This window comes from Aquarana catesbeiana, linkage group LG02 (assembly GCF_042186555.1).
Source record: "Aquarana catesbeiana isolate 2022-GZ linkage group LG02, ASM4218655v1, whole genome shotgun sequence".
NCBI classification, from domain to species: domain Eukaryota; kingdom Metazoa; phylum Chordata; class Amphibia; order Anura; family Ranidae; genus Aquarana; species Aquarana catesbeiana.
Window position 1 is genome coordinate 274,730,563 of NC_133325.1, and position 14,980 is coordinate 274,745,542.

The window sequence follows — 14,980 nt, forward strand, 5'->3', positions numbered from 1 at the left end:
CCGTACATACACAGTGGGGTAAAAAAGTATTTAGTCAGCCGCCAATCGTGCAAGTTCTCCCACTTAAAAAGATGAGAGAGGCCTGTAATTGTCATCTTAGGTATACCTCAACTATGAGAGACAAAATGTGGAAACAAATCCAGACAATCACATTGTCTGATTTTTGAAAGAATTTATTTGCAAACTATGGTGGAAAATAAGTATTTGGTTAATATCAAAAGTTCATCTCAATGCTTTGTTATATATCCTTTGTTGGCAATGACAGAGGTCAAACGTTTTCTGTAAGTCTTCACAAGGTTGTCACACACTGTTGCTGGTATGTTGGCCCATTCCTCCATGCAGATCTCCTCTAGAGCAGTGATGTTTTGGGGCTGTCGCTAGGCAACATGGACTTTCAACTCCCTCCAAAGGTTTTCTATGGGGTTGAGATCTGGAGACTGGCTAGGCCACTCCAGGACCTTGAAATGCTTCTTACGAAGCCACTCCTTCGTTGCCTGGGCGGTGTGTTTGGGATCATTGTCATGCTGAAACACCCAGCCACGTTTCATCTTCAATGCCCTTGCTGATGGGAGGTTTGCACTCAAAATCTCACGATACATGGCCCCATTCATTCTTTCATGTACACGGATTAGTCGCCCTGTTCCCTTTGCAGAGAAACAGCCCCAAAGCGTGATGTTGCCACCCCCATGCTTCACAGTAGGTATGGTGTTCTTTGGTTGCAACTCAGCATTCTCTCTCCTCCAAACACGACGAGTTGTGTTTCTACCAAACAGTTCTACTTTGGTTTCACCTGACCATATGACATTCTCCCAATCCTCTTCTGGATCATCCAAATGCTCTCTAGCAAACCTCAGACGGGCCCAGACATGTACTGGCTTAAGCAGGGGGATACCTCTGACACTGCAGGATCTGAGTCCCTGGCGGTGTAGTGGGTTACTGATGGTAGCCTTTGTTACGTTGGTCCCAGCTCTAGTCTACAATTTTGAGTCTGGTGTCCTTTGACAGCTCTTTGGTCTTCACCATAGTGGAGTTTGGAGTGTGACTGTTTGAGGTTGTGGACAGGTGTCTTTTATACTGATAACAAGTTCAAACAGGTGCCATTAATACAGGTAATGAGTGGAAGACAGAGGAGCCTCTTCAAGAAGAAGATGATACAGGTCTGTGAGAGCCAGAAATCTTGCTTGTTTGTAGGTTACCAAATACTTATGTTCCACCATAATTTGCAAATAAATTCTTTCAAAATCAGACAATGATTGTCTGGATTTGTTTCCACATTTTGTCTCTCATAGTTGAGGTATACCTATGATGACAATTACAAGCCTCTCATCTTTTTAAAGTGGGAGAACTTGCACAACTGGTGGCTGACTAAATACTTTTTTGCCCCACTGTGATAGATAGAGATATATATATATAGATATATATCTATACATCTCTCTATATCTATAGCTATCTATACATAGACACACAATATATATATATATATATATATATATATATATATATATATATATATATATATATATATATATATATATATATATACACACACATACACACACATATACATACACACATATATACATATATACACATACATACACACACATACTGTTTCACAGTATAAATGGACCCCATTAGTAGCAATTATCTGCTCTTTTTGTACTATAAAAGGACCAATTTTAGGGTGTTTTTTTTAACCCCTTGATGACAGACGATACAAAAAAAAAAAAAAAAAAAAGCAGGCTGCTGCTACTAAACATCTTAGGCCTGGCTCACACCAATGCGTTTTTGGTGCTTTTTGCAGGAAACGCACTTAGTTCATGTAACCTGGTTTTCTATGGGACACGTTCACATCTAGGCTTTTTTCAGTCGCTGCGTATTTGGAAAGCGTCAAGGACTTGCAAAACGCAAATTGCAGCAAAATTGTGCGTGCAAAAATGCAAAAAGCAGTGTAGAAACAGATCAAAAGCAAACTGCATAGGTGTGACCTGAGCCTTATGCTGGCCATACATGTATCGATTTTCAGATGAGAATATTCATGCGAAAAATCTTTGTACATCTACTAAACGAAAGAATGTCATTTGAAAATTTCACTTGCTTTTAACATTCAGTTTTAAAATGAATGTAAACGAAAACCACATACACTGTCTAAAAATTCTTTTGACCAAGAAGTTTTCTATTCTGCTCCTTAGAATTTTTTCCATCACTCTGGTTGAAAAGAATGTAGATTTGACCCTACTAATGATTAGAAAGTCAAACAAACGTTCTTAACCACTTCAATACTGGGCACTTTCCCCCCTTCCTGCCCAAGCCAGTTTTCAGAGCTGTCTCTGTTTAAATGACAATTGCGCAGTCATGCTACGCTGTACCCAAACAAAATTTTTATCATTTTCTTTCCACAAATCAAGCTCTCCTTTGGTGGTATTTGATCACCTCTGCAGTTTTTATTTTTTCCTAAACAAATAAAAAACGACCGAAAATTTTGAAAAATAAAAAATTTCTTTGTTTCGGTTATAACATTTTTTAAATAAGTACATTTTCTCCTTCACTGATGAGGCTGCACTGCCAGGCACTGATAAGGTGGCACCGATATGCGACAATGAAGAGCACGGATAGGCGGCACAAATGCGCACTTATAGGCGGGCACTGATGGGCACCAATTGACACTGATATATGGCACTGATTGGCATCACTGATTAGGAGGCACTGGCAGGTATTGCTGGTGGGCACTGATTGGCATCATGTGTGGGCACACAGTGCCACCCATGGCCACCAGGGGTGCCATACCTGGTGGTCATATTATTATATCTCAAATACATTACAGTTCTGTCTGAAAATCGGCAGCAATCAGTCTTTTTTTTCTTTTTCCCCTTTAAAGAAGAAAAAAAATAGATCTGAGTCTGATATTTACAAGATTCAGCCTGGAATAGTATATACAGTATATCTCTTCTGTCTATTAGAGATTTTGCTCCCTAACCAACTATATATAGTTATTTATATCTACCACTGCATGGAGATATTTAAGAAGAAATTGCTTTTTTTTTTTTTTTTTTTTTTTTAATACTTTACATATTAACTAAAATTATACACCACACTTTTTTTTTTTAAGGTTATTATCCGATTAATTGAAACAATAAAATCGGCCAACTAATCGATTATGAAAAATAATTGCCCTCCTGAGATCACTGATCGGGAGTCATTTGGCTGCTAGTTTTCCAGCATGCAAGGCTGGCTTCTGTCAGTTTTCAGAGCTTCAGACTGGTTTCACAGTGCTGCACTGCAATTCAGCAGTAGTTTTAGCCGTGGTACTATAGCTTTTCTATTAGGTTGCAAGATTTTGGTGCAACTTCTGAAAGCGCACTAAAGATACAGCATACAGGACTTTTGGTGTGCTTTCAGAAACGGCACCAAAAACACATAACCCAATAGAAAGACTATGGGGCAACCACTAAAACCATGGGGGGGAAAAAAAAAAAAAAAAAAAACACAAGGAAACCGGCCCTTTGCAACATGACCGGGTGCCAAAAAAATAAGGAACTTTACTTGATAAGTTGGCATTTTACTTTCCTAAGGTGGCATCTTTGATTCTGCTAGGTGCTATGCTTTATTTTACTACAGATCTTTAATTACATGTGTAAAAGCGGTATCAAATAGCACCATAACAGGCTAGTGACAACATTGTTAGTGCAATGCTGTGGTCATCTATACGCACTCACCACCTTCTTTATAACTGTTTAAATAGAACTGCATAGGACCAATACTGAATTGTAGAATAATGAAGCAGCAGGAGCCAGATAATGTACTTCATGATTAACTCATTGCCTGTCCACTTGTAATACAGGCATGTGGTAACATGTCATAATCGTCATAATTTCCTTCATCCCCACTGCTAACACACAAGAAGCTTGATTAGTCCACAGTTCGCAGATGGTGTCATCCCTAATGCTTAATAATTCCCTCCAGCCCTATGCTACAATACTACAGGTTCTCCAATTAAACATGTCTCTGAAGAGCTAGTTTAATATATACAAATTCCTGCAAGTGATTCATTAAAAAAAAAAAAAAAAAAAAAATCCTAATTTGACACATTGAATTAAAGTGCACTTGTTGTGTGCTAATTTTATTAGGCCTTTCCCCTTATGTAATTTTTAAATTTCAACCTGTTTATTAAAGTTTTCCATTAAAAAAAAAAAAAAAAATTATATTTATAATATATATATATATATATATATATATATATATATATATATATATATATATATATATATATATATATATTTTCACATTTCCATTTTACTGTACATAAGTTATATAGTAGTTACAGAATAGTTATTACAGTACCATAAACATTTAAGCTCAGTTCACACTAATGCAATTTTCAGTCCGACTATGTGGTGTAACTTGCAAAAGAGACTGAGACTGATGTGACTTTACACACAGAAGGCGCATCAGCATTAGATAAGCCGCCATACCTATGAGACTTTAATGAGATCAATTTGTTTTTTCATTTGTTTTGTTTTGCGTTTTAACCCTCACCTCTCCTCCGAGGTCATCCTGGCTGCATTTCTCCTCTCAAGCGCATTCCATTCACACCTGAGCATAGCGGAAACGCGCTTTCCAGCTCGCAGCTTTTCCCCATTTTCACACGTAAATGCACGTCACGCTTAGGGCAGCCCATTCATTTAAATCTCTTTCAGTCGTGGAGCAGTGTGCATTTTATCGCACAGCAAATCACATGCCTGCTATATGTGGTTGGGGTATGATTAACAGGCTGAATTCACATTTGTGCATTTCTGAATGAACAGCAACCCACACAGAAAATGCACACTTTGCCATGCAATTGGGAAACATGCTACAAATGCACAACGCGCTTGCGTCGCCATAGTGGCATGCTAATCGCGACTTGGGGTTTATTAACAATTTAGCTCCATTCATATCTGCATGTTTCCAAGCATGGATGTGAGTTTTCTGTGAGGGATGCTCTGCGTTTTTTTGAAACACGTAGGTGTGAATGCAGCCCAATTGTTAATGGTACCCCAATCGCTGTTAGCATGCCATTGAGGTGGTAAGCATGATCTGCATTTGCAACATGTTTTAAAACATGTGACAAAGCACTTTTTTTCTGTGTGGGTCACCACACAGAATGCATGGCAATGCAAGGGCGATGCATTGCATGCATTTTCTGTGCAGGTTACTACGCGTTAGGAAATTATGCATATATAGCCTAACTGATAATGACACCCCAATCACGTTTAGTAGACACGTGTTTTACTACACATTTGTTGCATGGCAAAACGCTCTACAACCGTGCAAAAATGAGCACTGTAAACATCCAATGCTTTCACTACCGAAAAGGTTCTTGAGCTACTTCTGGTCGTTTTGTCATACGTTGGGCAACCCATTCAACTGAATAGGCTGCCCTATGCGCAATGAGCATGTACGCGTGGCATAGGCAAATTCACCCCTATGACATAGTAATTTAAAAATTTTAAACCAGAATATGTTGATTTTGGGGCATAGCCACCAGATAGGGATGCAATGTTCTGGAAGGGTCCCTTTTTGTGTGTCCCCCCCCCCCCCGTGGGAAGGCGAAGTCCTTAGTTAGCTTCTGGGGAGAGGGTGGTTGTAGTATAGGCTGTGTGCCTGCTTTTATGCCCCAAGGCCAGAGCCCAGGCCTAGAGGGCATTACACCCCCTCTAAAAAAAAAACAGACCATGTGGGCCCAAGATGATTTTGCTAGAGTCATCACTGGAATGGAATCACACCAAATCCTCTTGTTTTGAGGGCTGATGTGAACCATAAGAATTTATGTGTGATACTTCTGGATACAAAGACCCACCCCATCAACTGCTATCCAAGCAGCAGCAGGAGCCCTGTATGAGTTACTGAATTTTCCACCCCCCTTGGCCTGCTGGTCTACAAAATTTAAGTAAAGCCTTGAAAACTACCTTCAAGTGTGGACCTACTTCCTTCCAAAGCAAGTAATTGATCTATACTCTAGAGACTAGGAAAGTCCTGAATGGGATTCCATGTATCCACAAGACCCCATAGGTGTTGGCACGTCAAAGCTTTAAGAACATCAAGATACTAAATGCAAGAATTCCTCCTTAGCAGAGGCTCAAGATCCCCTTTTGCCCAAGTGCTGTTACAGCATGTGGATCAAATGACTGCAAGATGAGGATCATCTCACATTGAAAAAAGTACTTTTACACTTGGAAATATTACAGTTTTTAAAGCCTGTTGGGATAAGACTAACAGAAGATTGCCTTTAACCAGAAATGTCCAGAGCTACAGATCCCAAGTGCCTAGAGACTGTAAATAGTTGCTCTGTGAGAAAGACTTATTCCCACTCCTCTTTTAGTACTCCTAATTGGTAGACTTACTAGCAGGAACGCTTGGCACTAAAGAGCTTTGAGCAAGAGAGTAAACTTGCAATATACCACCATGGCTTTCCCGCAGTTTCTTTCATCCTCCTCTGTTTTCCAACAGTAGAGCCACAGGCATTACCATCAACATGGCTATGGTTTGGTAGGTATACAATGATTTACACCAGCCTGAGAATGGAACAGAGGGGGAAAGCCTGACCTTGGTAGATTATGAGCTTGGAACCGTTGCTGGTGCTTAAGGAACCTTCTGCTATCAGTTTTGCTTCAAAAATTACCAAGTGTCCTAAATGTGGATTGGAACTGGAATTTGTGGAATTCGTGTCACTGCCGTCCTTCCCTATAAGCTCCACCTGTTCTATCCTACCATCTGCAAACCAGAGTATGCTCAGGCCTTCCATGGCTGACACATCCTGCTTTACAAGCAGTGTACAGGGGATGGACTTGTCAGAACATCATTGATGACCTCATCTGAGGAAACTGAGGAGACCTCAGGGATAGTTAGCACTTCTATTAGTTCTGGACCTCCCAATACTGCTACTGTCATAGACATCCCCAATAAAACCCGTTACTGCTACTGATGCAGAGAAATGTGGGTCTAGGCCTCCTTAGTATGTCCCTGCAGAGACCTTGAGGATGTCAGACCTTGATTCTGACTCGGAGCCTGAGAGCAAGGATGCTATATTTACGGTTCTTGAGGATCTTTGAGGAGATTGGGTGGAAGATGTTAAAAACTGGGGGATGGAATGGTCCCCATCACCAAACAGTCTGACTGCTGCTCCAGCCCTAGCAGAGACATCTCTAAATACTACCCCAGCTGTCTTGAAACTTGCAGAAATGCAGTTAGTCCCACATGTGGTATCCCCGAACTCAGGAGAAGCAGCAGAATGTATTTTGGGGTGTAATTCCACATAGAACCATGCTATGTTTAAACAATATATCATTTAGTGACAACTTTGTTTTAAAAACATTTAATTTACGAAACTTGTGGCAAAATATAAAATTCCATGGACTCAACATGCCTCTCAGCAAATAGCTTGAAGTGTCTTCTTTCCAAAATGGGGTCACTTGTACTTGGGGGGGGGGGGGGTTGTGCTATCTTGACATTTCAGGGCCTCCAAAACTGATAAGTAGTGAGGAAATGAAATCACCATTTTACGCCCTTAGAAATCCTGAAGGCAGCGATTGGTTTTCGGGGTCCTGTAGACGGCTAGGCTCCCAAAAAGTCTCACATGTGGTATCCCTGTACTCAGAAGAAGCAGCCGAATGTATTTTAGGGTGTAATTTCACATATGCCCATGGCATGTTTGAGCAATATATCATTTAGTGACAACTTTGTTAATTATTATTTTTTTTATTTTTCAATCACTTGTGACAAAAAAAAAATAAATAAAATATTCAATGGGCTCAACATGCCTCTCAGCTATTTCCTTGAGGTGTCTAATTTCCAAAACCGGGTCATTTTTTTTGGGGGGGGGGTACTGCCCTGCCATTTTAGCACCTCAAGAAACGAGATAAGTAGTCAAACTAAAAGCTGCGTAATTTTTTTTTTACCAAAGACATGTGGCTGAATACATTTTGGCCTAAATGTATGAGATTAAAATTGAGTCTATTGGATTTTTTTTTATAACAAAAAGTAGAAAATATCATTTTTTTTTCAAAATGTTCGGTCTTTTTCCATTTATATCGCAAAAAAACAACAAAATCGCAGATGCAATCAAATAACATCAAAAGAAAGCTCTATTTGTGGGGAAAAAAAAATACACAAATTTAGTTTGGGTACAGCATTGCATGACCGCGCAATTACCAGTTAAAGCAGCGGAATGCCAAATTGTAAAAAGTGCTCTGCTCATTAGGGGGCCAATTCTTCCGGGGCTGAAGTGGTTAAATATTATTCTTATTATATTTTATCATGTGACAACACTGAATAAATTACACTTTGTTACTATGTAAAGTAGTGAGTGTACAGCTTGTACAACAGTGCAAATTTGCTGTCCCCTCAAAATAACACCACACAGCCATTAATCTCTAAACCGCTGGCAACAAAAGTGAGAACACCCCCAAGTGAAAATTTTCAAATTGGGCCCAATTAGCCATTTTCCCTCCCCGTTGTCAAGTGACTCGTTAATGTTACAAGGTCTCAGGTGTGAATGGGGAGCAGGTGTGTTAAATTTGGTGTTATTACTCTCACTCTCTCATACTGGTCACTGGAAGTTCAACATGGCACCTCACAGCAAAGAACTCTGAGGATCTGATAAAAAATTGGTGCTCTACAAATAGATGGCTTAGGCTATAATAAGACTGCCAAGACCCTGAAACTGGGCTGCAGCACAGTGGCCAAGAACATACAGTGGTTTAACAGGACAGGTTCCACTCAGAATAGACCTCAGCATGGTCGACCAAAGAAGTTGTGTGCATGTGCTCAGCATCATATCCAAAAGGTTGTCTTTGGGAAATAGAGGTTTAAATGCTGCCAGCATTGCTGCAGGGGTTGAGGGGGGGTTTGCCTGTCAGTACTCAGGCCATATGCCGCACACTGCATCAGATTGGTCTGCATGGCTGTCATCCCAGAAGGAAGCCTCTTCTAAAGATGATGCACAACACTTTGTTACAATGTAAAGTAGTGAGTGTACAGCTTGTATAACAGTGTAAATTTGCCGTCCCCTCAAAATAACGCAACACACAGCCATTACTGTCTAAACCGCTGGCAAAAAAAGTAAGCACACCCCTAAGTGAAAATGTCCAAATTGGGTCCAAACTGTCAATATTGTGTGGCCACCATTATTTTCCAGCAATGCCCTAACCCTCTTGGGCAAGGAGTTCACCAGAGCTTCACAGGTTGCCACTGGAGTCCTCTTCAACTCCTCCATGACGACATCACAGCGCTGGTGGATGTTGGAGACCTTGCACACCTCCACCTTTTGTTTGAGGATACCCCACATAAGCGCAATAGGGTTTAGGTCTGGAGTCATGCTTGAGCAATCCATCATGTTTACCCTCAGCTTCTTTGGCAAGGCAGTGGTCATCTTGGAGGTGTGTTTGGGGTCCTTATGTTGGAATCCTGCCCTGCGGCCCAATCTCCAAAAGGGAGGGGGATCATGCTCTGGCTTCAGTATTTCACAGTACATGTTGGCGTTCATGGTTCCCTCTAAGAACTGTAGCTTCCCAGTGCTGGCAGCACTCATGCAGCCCAGACCATGACACTCCCACCACCATGCTTGACTGTAGGCAAGACACACTTGTCTTTGTACTCCTCATCTGTTTGCCGCCACACACACTTGACACCATCTGAACCAAATAAGTTTATCTTGGTCTCATCAGACCACAGGACATGGTTCCAGTAATCCATGTTCCTAGTCTGCTTGTCTTCAGCAAGCTGTTGGATTTCTTGTGCATCATCTTTAGAAGAGGCTTCCTTCTGGGACGACGGCCATGCAGACCAATTTGATGCTGTGTGCAGCGTATGGTCTGAGCACTGACAGGCTGACCCCCCCCCCCCAGCCCTTCAACCTCTACAGCAGTGATATGCAGTTAGCGGACCTCCAGCTGTTGCAGAACTACAAGTCCCATGTGAGGCATAGCAAGACTGACAGCCACAAGCATGACACCCACAGGCAGAGGCATGATGGGACCTGTAGTTTTGCAACAGCTGGAGGTCCGCTAATTGCTTATCCCTGCTCTACAGCAATGCTGGCAGCACCAATACATCTATTTCCCAAAGACAACCTCTGGATAGGACGCTAAGCACGTGCACTCAACTTCTTTGGTCGACCATGGCAAGGCCTGTTCTGAGTGGAACCTGTCCTGTTAAACCGCTGTATGGTCTGGGCCACCGTGCTGCAGCTCAGTTTCAGGGTCTTGGCAATCTTCTTATAGCCTAGACCATGTTTATGTAGAGCAACAATTTTTTTTTTTTTTCCCAGATCCTCAAAGTTTTTTGCCATGAGGTGAGACCTTGTAACACTAATGAGTCAAATGACACCGGGGAGGGAAAACGGCTAATTGGGCCCAATTTGGACATTTTCATTTAGGGGTGTACTCACTTTTGTTGCCAGGGGGACAGAAAATTTACACTGTTATACAAGCTGTACACTCACTACTTTACATTGTAGCAAAGTGTCATTTCTTCAGTGTTGTCACATGAAAAGATATAATAAAATATTTACAAAAATGTGAGGGATGTACTCACTTTTGTGAGATACGGTATATGTCATACCTGTTGGATTCCCATGGAGGATGGAAATAACTGGAGTAGGCACTGCTACTACAGTGAGTTCCATTAGCTTCTGGGTTCCGTGCAGAGCAACTACTCCTGAAGTCTCACCTGTTCTCCACTGAAGTTAATGGAGCACAGATCTTTCATTAGAAAGCCGACACTCTGATTATGGAGTGTACACACTCTGCAACCGCCAGGAGTGAAGCAGTAAAAGGCTTAAAGCATTGCTAAAGGCATATTCATTTCATTACCTAATAATAAATAGGATTAAATCATGGACTCAAACGCTATCATGGAACAGTATTCCACAAACTGAGCAACACAGCTAAAGTCTGCACCATCCAGTGGCCAGCGGGGAGAAACATGCTCGTCTAAAGGGATGCCAGGTATGTGTTATTTCATTTGGCCTCCTCATGCATCTTCACTTACATTCCCTGCTCCCAGTGCATCTGAATGGGTAGCTACAACAAGATATTAAAGTGTTACTAAACACACAACAGTAAAATGTATATGCAGTAAAGCATGGTTGTTATACTTACTATGGTACCTAAGGGGTTAATCCTCTGCATTGTGTAAAAAGGCTGCTTGATCTTGTATGCACAGATCCTCCCCTCCCTGATCTGTCCCCCTGGACAAGTCCAGATACAACAGAGCCTTTGGAGTCAAGCTGCACATGCTCAGTTTGGCACGTATTGCCAGAGGTTTTTTTTTTTTTTCTTGGGAGAGTGCATGTAATCAGCACAGGGACAATCAGCACTGTCCATACATATGACAGTTCAGTGCAGTATGAAAACTCCTCCTACAAGCTTCACCAGGAACAGATAAAAATCACAAGACTGATATATACTTCTGATGAGAAAAGGTATTTACCTGTTTATATTGTCTAAAGTAATTGCATTTCCATGTTCTGTGGGAGACCAGATATAGCGAATGCAGTTTCTGGGTTTAGAAACACTTTAAGAGAGCACAATAAATTGTGGATACATGCATAAATGAGATGAATGCAGATGGGGATCTCTAGAATGATTCTAAAAAAAGGTATTTAAGGGGATTAAATGCAAAACGGATGGAAAAAAAAATTGAGGATTGAAGCATATGTAATTTTTGATTTTTTTTTTTTTTTTTTTTTTTTTTTACTTTAGGCCCTTCCTAATTGCACACTTCAGAACTCTGCATACTGAACACTCTCTAATGCACACGGCTCTACTTGGTACACCGTACATCAAACCAAACCACTCTGCACACTATGCTGTATGTACTATACTGTACAATAAATATGCTAAATTGTGTCACTCTATTACACTTTGCTATATGCTCTACATTTACCATTACTACAATGTATACACATCTAGTCCGTAAATACCATGTCATAGTCCATTATCCCTACTCTAAAGCTGGCCATACATGAAACAATTTTCTTGTTCAATTTCCTTAAGACTCCTTTCACACAGACGTTTTTCAGGCGCTTTTGGGCTAAAAATAGCGCCTGCAAAGCACCTGAAAAATGGCTCCCCTGCAGTCAGTCCGGCTTTCACACTGAGGCGATGCGCTGGCAGGACATTAAAAAACTCCTGCAAGCAGCATCTTTGGAGCGGTGTATACACCGCTACTGCCCACTGAAGTGAATGGGCACTGCTGCTGATCCGCCATTTTAACCCTTTTTCGGCTGCTAATGGGGGTTAAAAGCGCCCCGCTAGCGGCCGAAAACCCCCGCAAAGACGGTAAAGCTTTACCGCCGATGCCCCAGTGTGAAAGGGGCCTTAGATTCACCTTCAATTATGTAGTACAAGGCCCTGGCTAGTTGCATACAAATTGAAAGTGTTTCGGTTTGACCTCATATTATATGGTTTTGGTAAATCTAAAGGAAAGTTGTACAAGAAAATTGTATAAAATGTATGGCCTTTTTTTTGGTGGATGCTAAAAATTGTTTCATCCCTTTTGCCATTTTCATGACAAACACAAAATGTGGCTAAAACTAGCATAAAGCCATGGTTATGCATGGGAAGAATGAGGTTTCCTGGCACAAAAACACACTAGGCTGCATCTGACAATCTGTTGGTCTAACTGCATTTAAATGAAAATGCCAACAGATCAACAATGAAAAAGCAGACCAAGCAAGCTGAAAAAAAAAAAAACAAGCCCACCAATGTCCAAGAAAGCATTTTAAACCTGAGAGTTCAGACAAAACACAGCCAATAAATTCCAATTCTTACTCTGGGGTAGTAAAGCATTATTAACGGTTTGTGAATGAAGTATTAGCATGAACAATTTGGATCCATGAAGACTTCCTTGCTTGTGGCAGTTTTATACAGAGCTCTCCCCCAACACCAGCAAGTTCCACAGCGTAAGCAAATACAGTAGGGACTGTTCATTTTTTTTTTTTTAGATTAGCCATTGTTGGTAAAGATCCCAGCCAATTAAGCACTAGTACAGGAGTAAGCTTAAGTTATATTTGATAAAACCAACCTGTTTCAGGAAGAAAACCGTTACCAAATAAATTCATGCGGTTATGAAAAAGAAAAAAAAATCTGATATTTAGCAGATCATTTTCTATATTTGAAATGGATCATAGACTGATCACAACATTTTGACCACTGACAAGTAAAATGAATAACATGGGATTATCTCATTACAATGGCATCGGAAAGTGGGTGGGATATTTTAGGCAGTATGTAAGTAAATATGCTGTTCCTGAAGTTGATGTGTTGAAAGTAGAAAAATGGGCAAGCGTAAGGATTTGAGCAACTTTGAAAAGGGCCAAATTGTAAAAATAAAAAAAAAATAAAAAAAAACACACACCTTGTGCCTTTACAACCACTTTAAGTTTGCCAGAACTTTTACCTGGTAAAAGAGCTGGTAGTCTGGGCTTCCTGCAACCACCACTTTCTCTCAACTGACAGGGAATCCAGGATCCTTCCCCAGGCTGGCTTCTGTCATCAGTACTTTTTCACACAACAGGTAGAAAGGATTGCCCAAACTCAGCACCAGGATGGACAGCCACCATCCAAGGCTAACCTGGTATCGGTTTTCAGATAGGGCAATCCAAGGACAGAGTCCCTTTGTACCATGCTGTCAGGATGTTAAGCTGCAATTTTCTTGAATGATGTGGAGTGTACAAGCCTTGAAGGAGGCTACAATCAACCACAGAGCCCTTATGCAGAGACCAATAGAGGGGCACTCAATGCCATACCTTGGATTAAACAGACAGTGGGCCCTTAAAGGTAGGAGCTAGCCAAAACGCCGGCTCTGCTGTGTGTCATACGTCGCAAGGCATGCAAGACATACCAAGGCGTACATATTTTTTTTCCAGGAGCCTGCTGAGGATTGCACCCGTGATTAGAGGTCGACCGATATAGCAGCTGATATTTGGCGTTTTTTTATTAATCGCCATCGGTCGATTGTGCTGATTAAAAAGGCCGATTAGAACTTCAGCGCGACTTGCAAATGAGTTCTGTAATAGAAGTCAATGCAAGTTGCCTGCAGTCTTCTGTGGAGCGACTTCTCTTCTCTCTGGGCAGCTCTGATAAAAGAAACTAAAAAGATACAATGTTTACACTTTTCAATGAACTGAACTCCTTGTGTAGAAGTTCTCAGTTTAACCATTTAAAGACAATCTTTTCTGACATTTGTTGCTTACAAGTAAAAATCCTGTATTTTCCCGTATGTAGTGAAAATCACTTAGAACCCCCAAAAATTATATATAATTTTTTTTAGCATAGACCCAAGGGAATAAAATAGTGGTTGCTGCAATATTATATGTCACACGGTATTTGCGAAGCGGTCTTTCAAACGCAATTTCTTTTGGAAAAAATACACTAACGAATTAAAAAAAAAAAAAAAAACTAAGCAGTAAAGTTAGCCCATTTTTTTTTCATCCAAAAGTTTTGATTACCTGTTTAAACGTAAGAAATTTTCTGTATCACTTATTACTTAAGGCTGCTTTCACACTGGAGCGGGCAGGCGTTGACAGTAAAACGCTGCTAGTTTTAGCGGCACTTTACCATCATTTTAGCGGCGCTATTCGGCTGCTAGCGGGGCGCTTATAAACACAGCTAGCGCCCGAGGAAGGGGTTGAATGCGCCCGTGGAGCGCCGCTGCCGAAATGCTTTGCGGGCGCTTCGGCAGCGGTGCGCATTCGTTTCAATGGCCAGGAATGGTGGAGAAGCGGTATACACCGCTCCAAAAATGCTGCTTGCAGGACTTTAACATCCTGCCAGCGCATCGCCTCAGTGTCAAAGCACTCGGGCTTTCACACAGACTGCAGGGGAGCCGATTTGCAGGCACTTTACAGGCACTATTTTTAGCCCAAAAGCGCCTGAAAAACACCCCATTTTGAAAGGGGCATAACTGATTTTATGAGATGAAAGGGAAAAAATAAAAA

At 41.1% G+C, this 14,980-nt stretch overlaps 1 protein-coding gene across 1 annotated transcript in view; it reads right to left on the reverse strand.

Annotated features, from left to right (window-relative positions):
- Positions 1-14,980, reverse strand: part of PCCA (propionyl-CoA carboxylase subunit alpha) — a 1,163,293-nt gene that overhangs the window by 1,024,013 nt on the left and 124,300 nt on the right. The gene's annotated exons all lie outside the window — the stretch shown is intronic.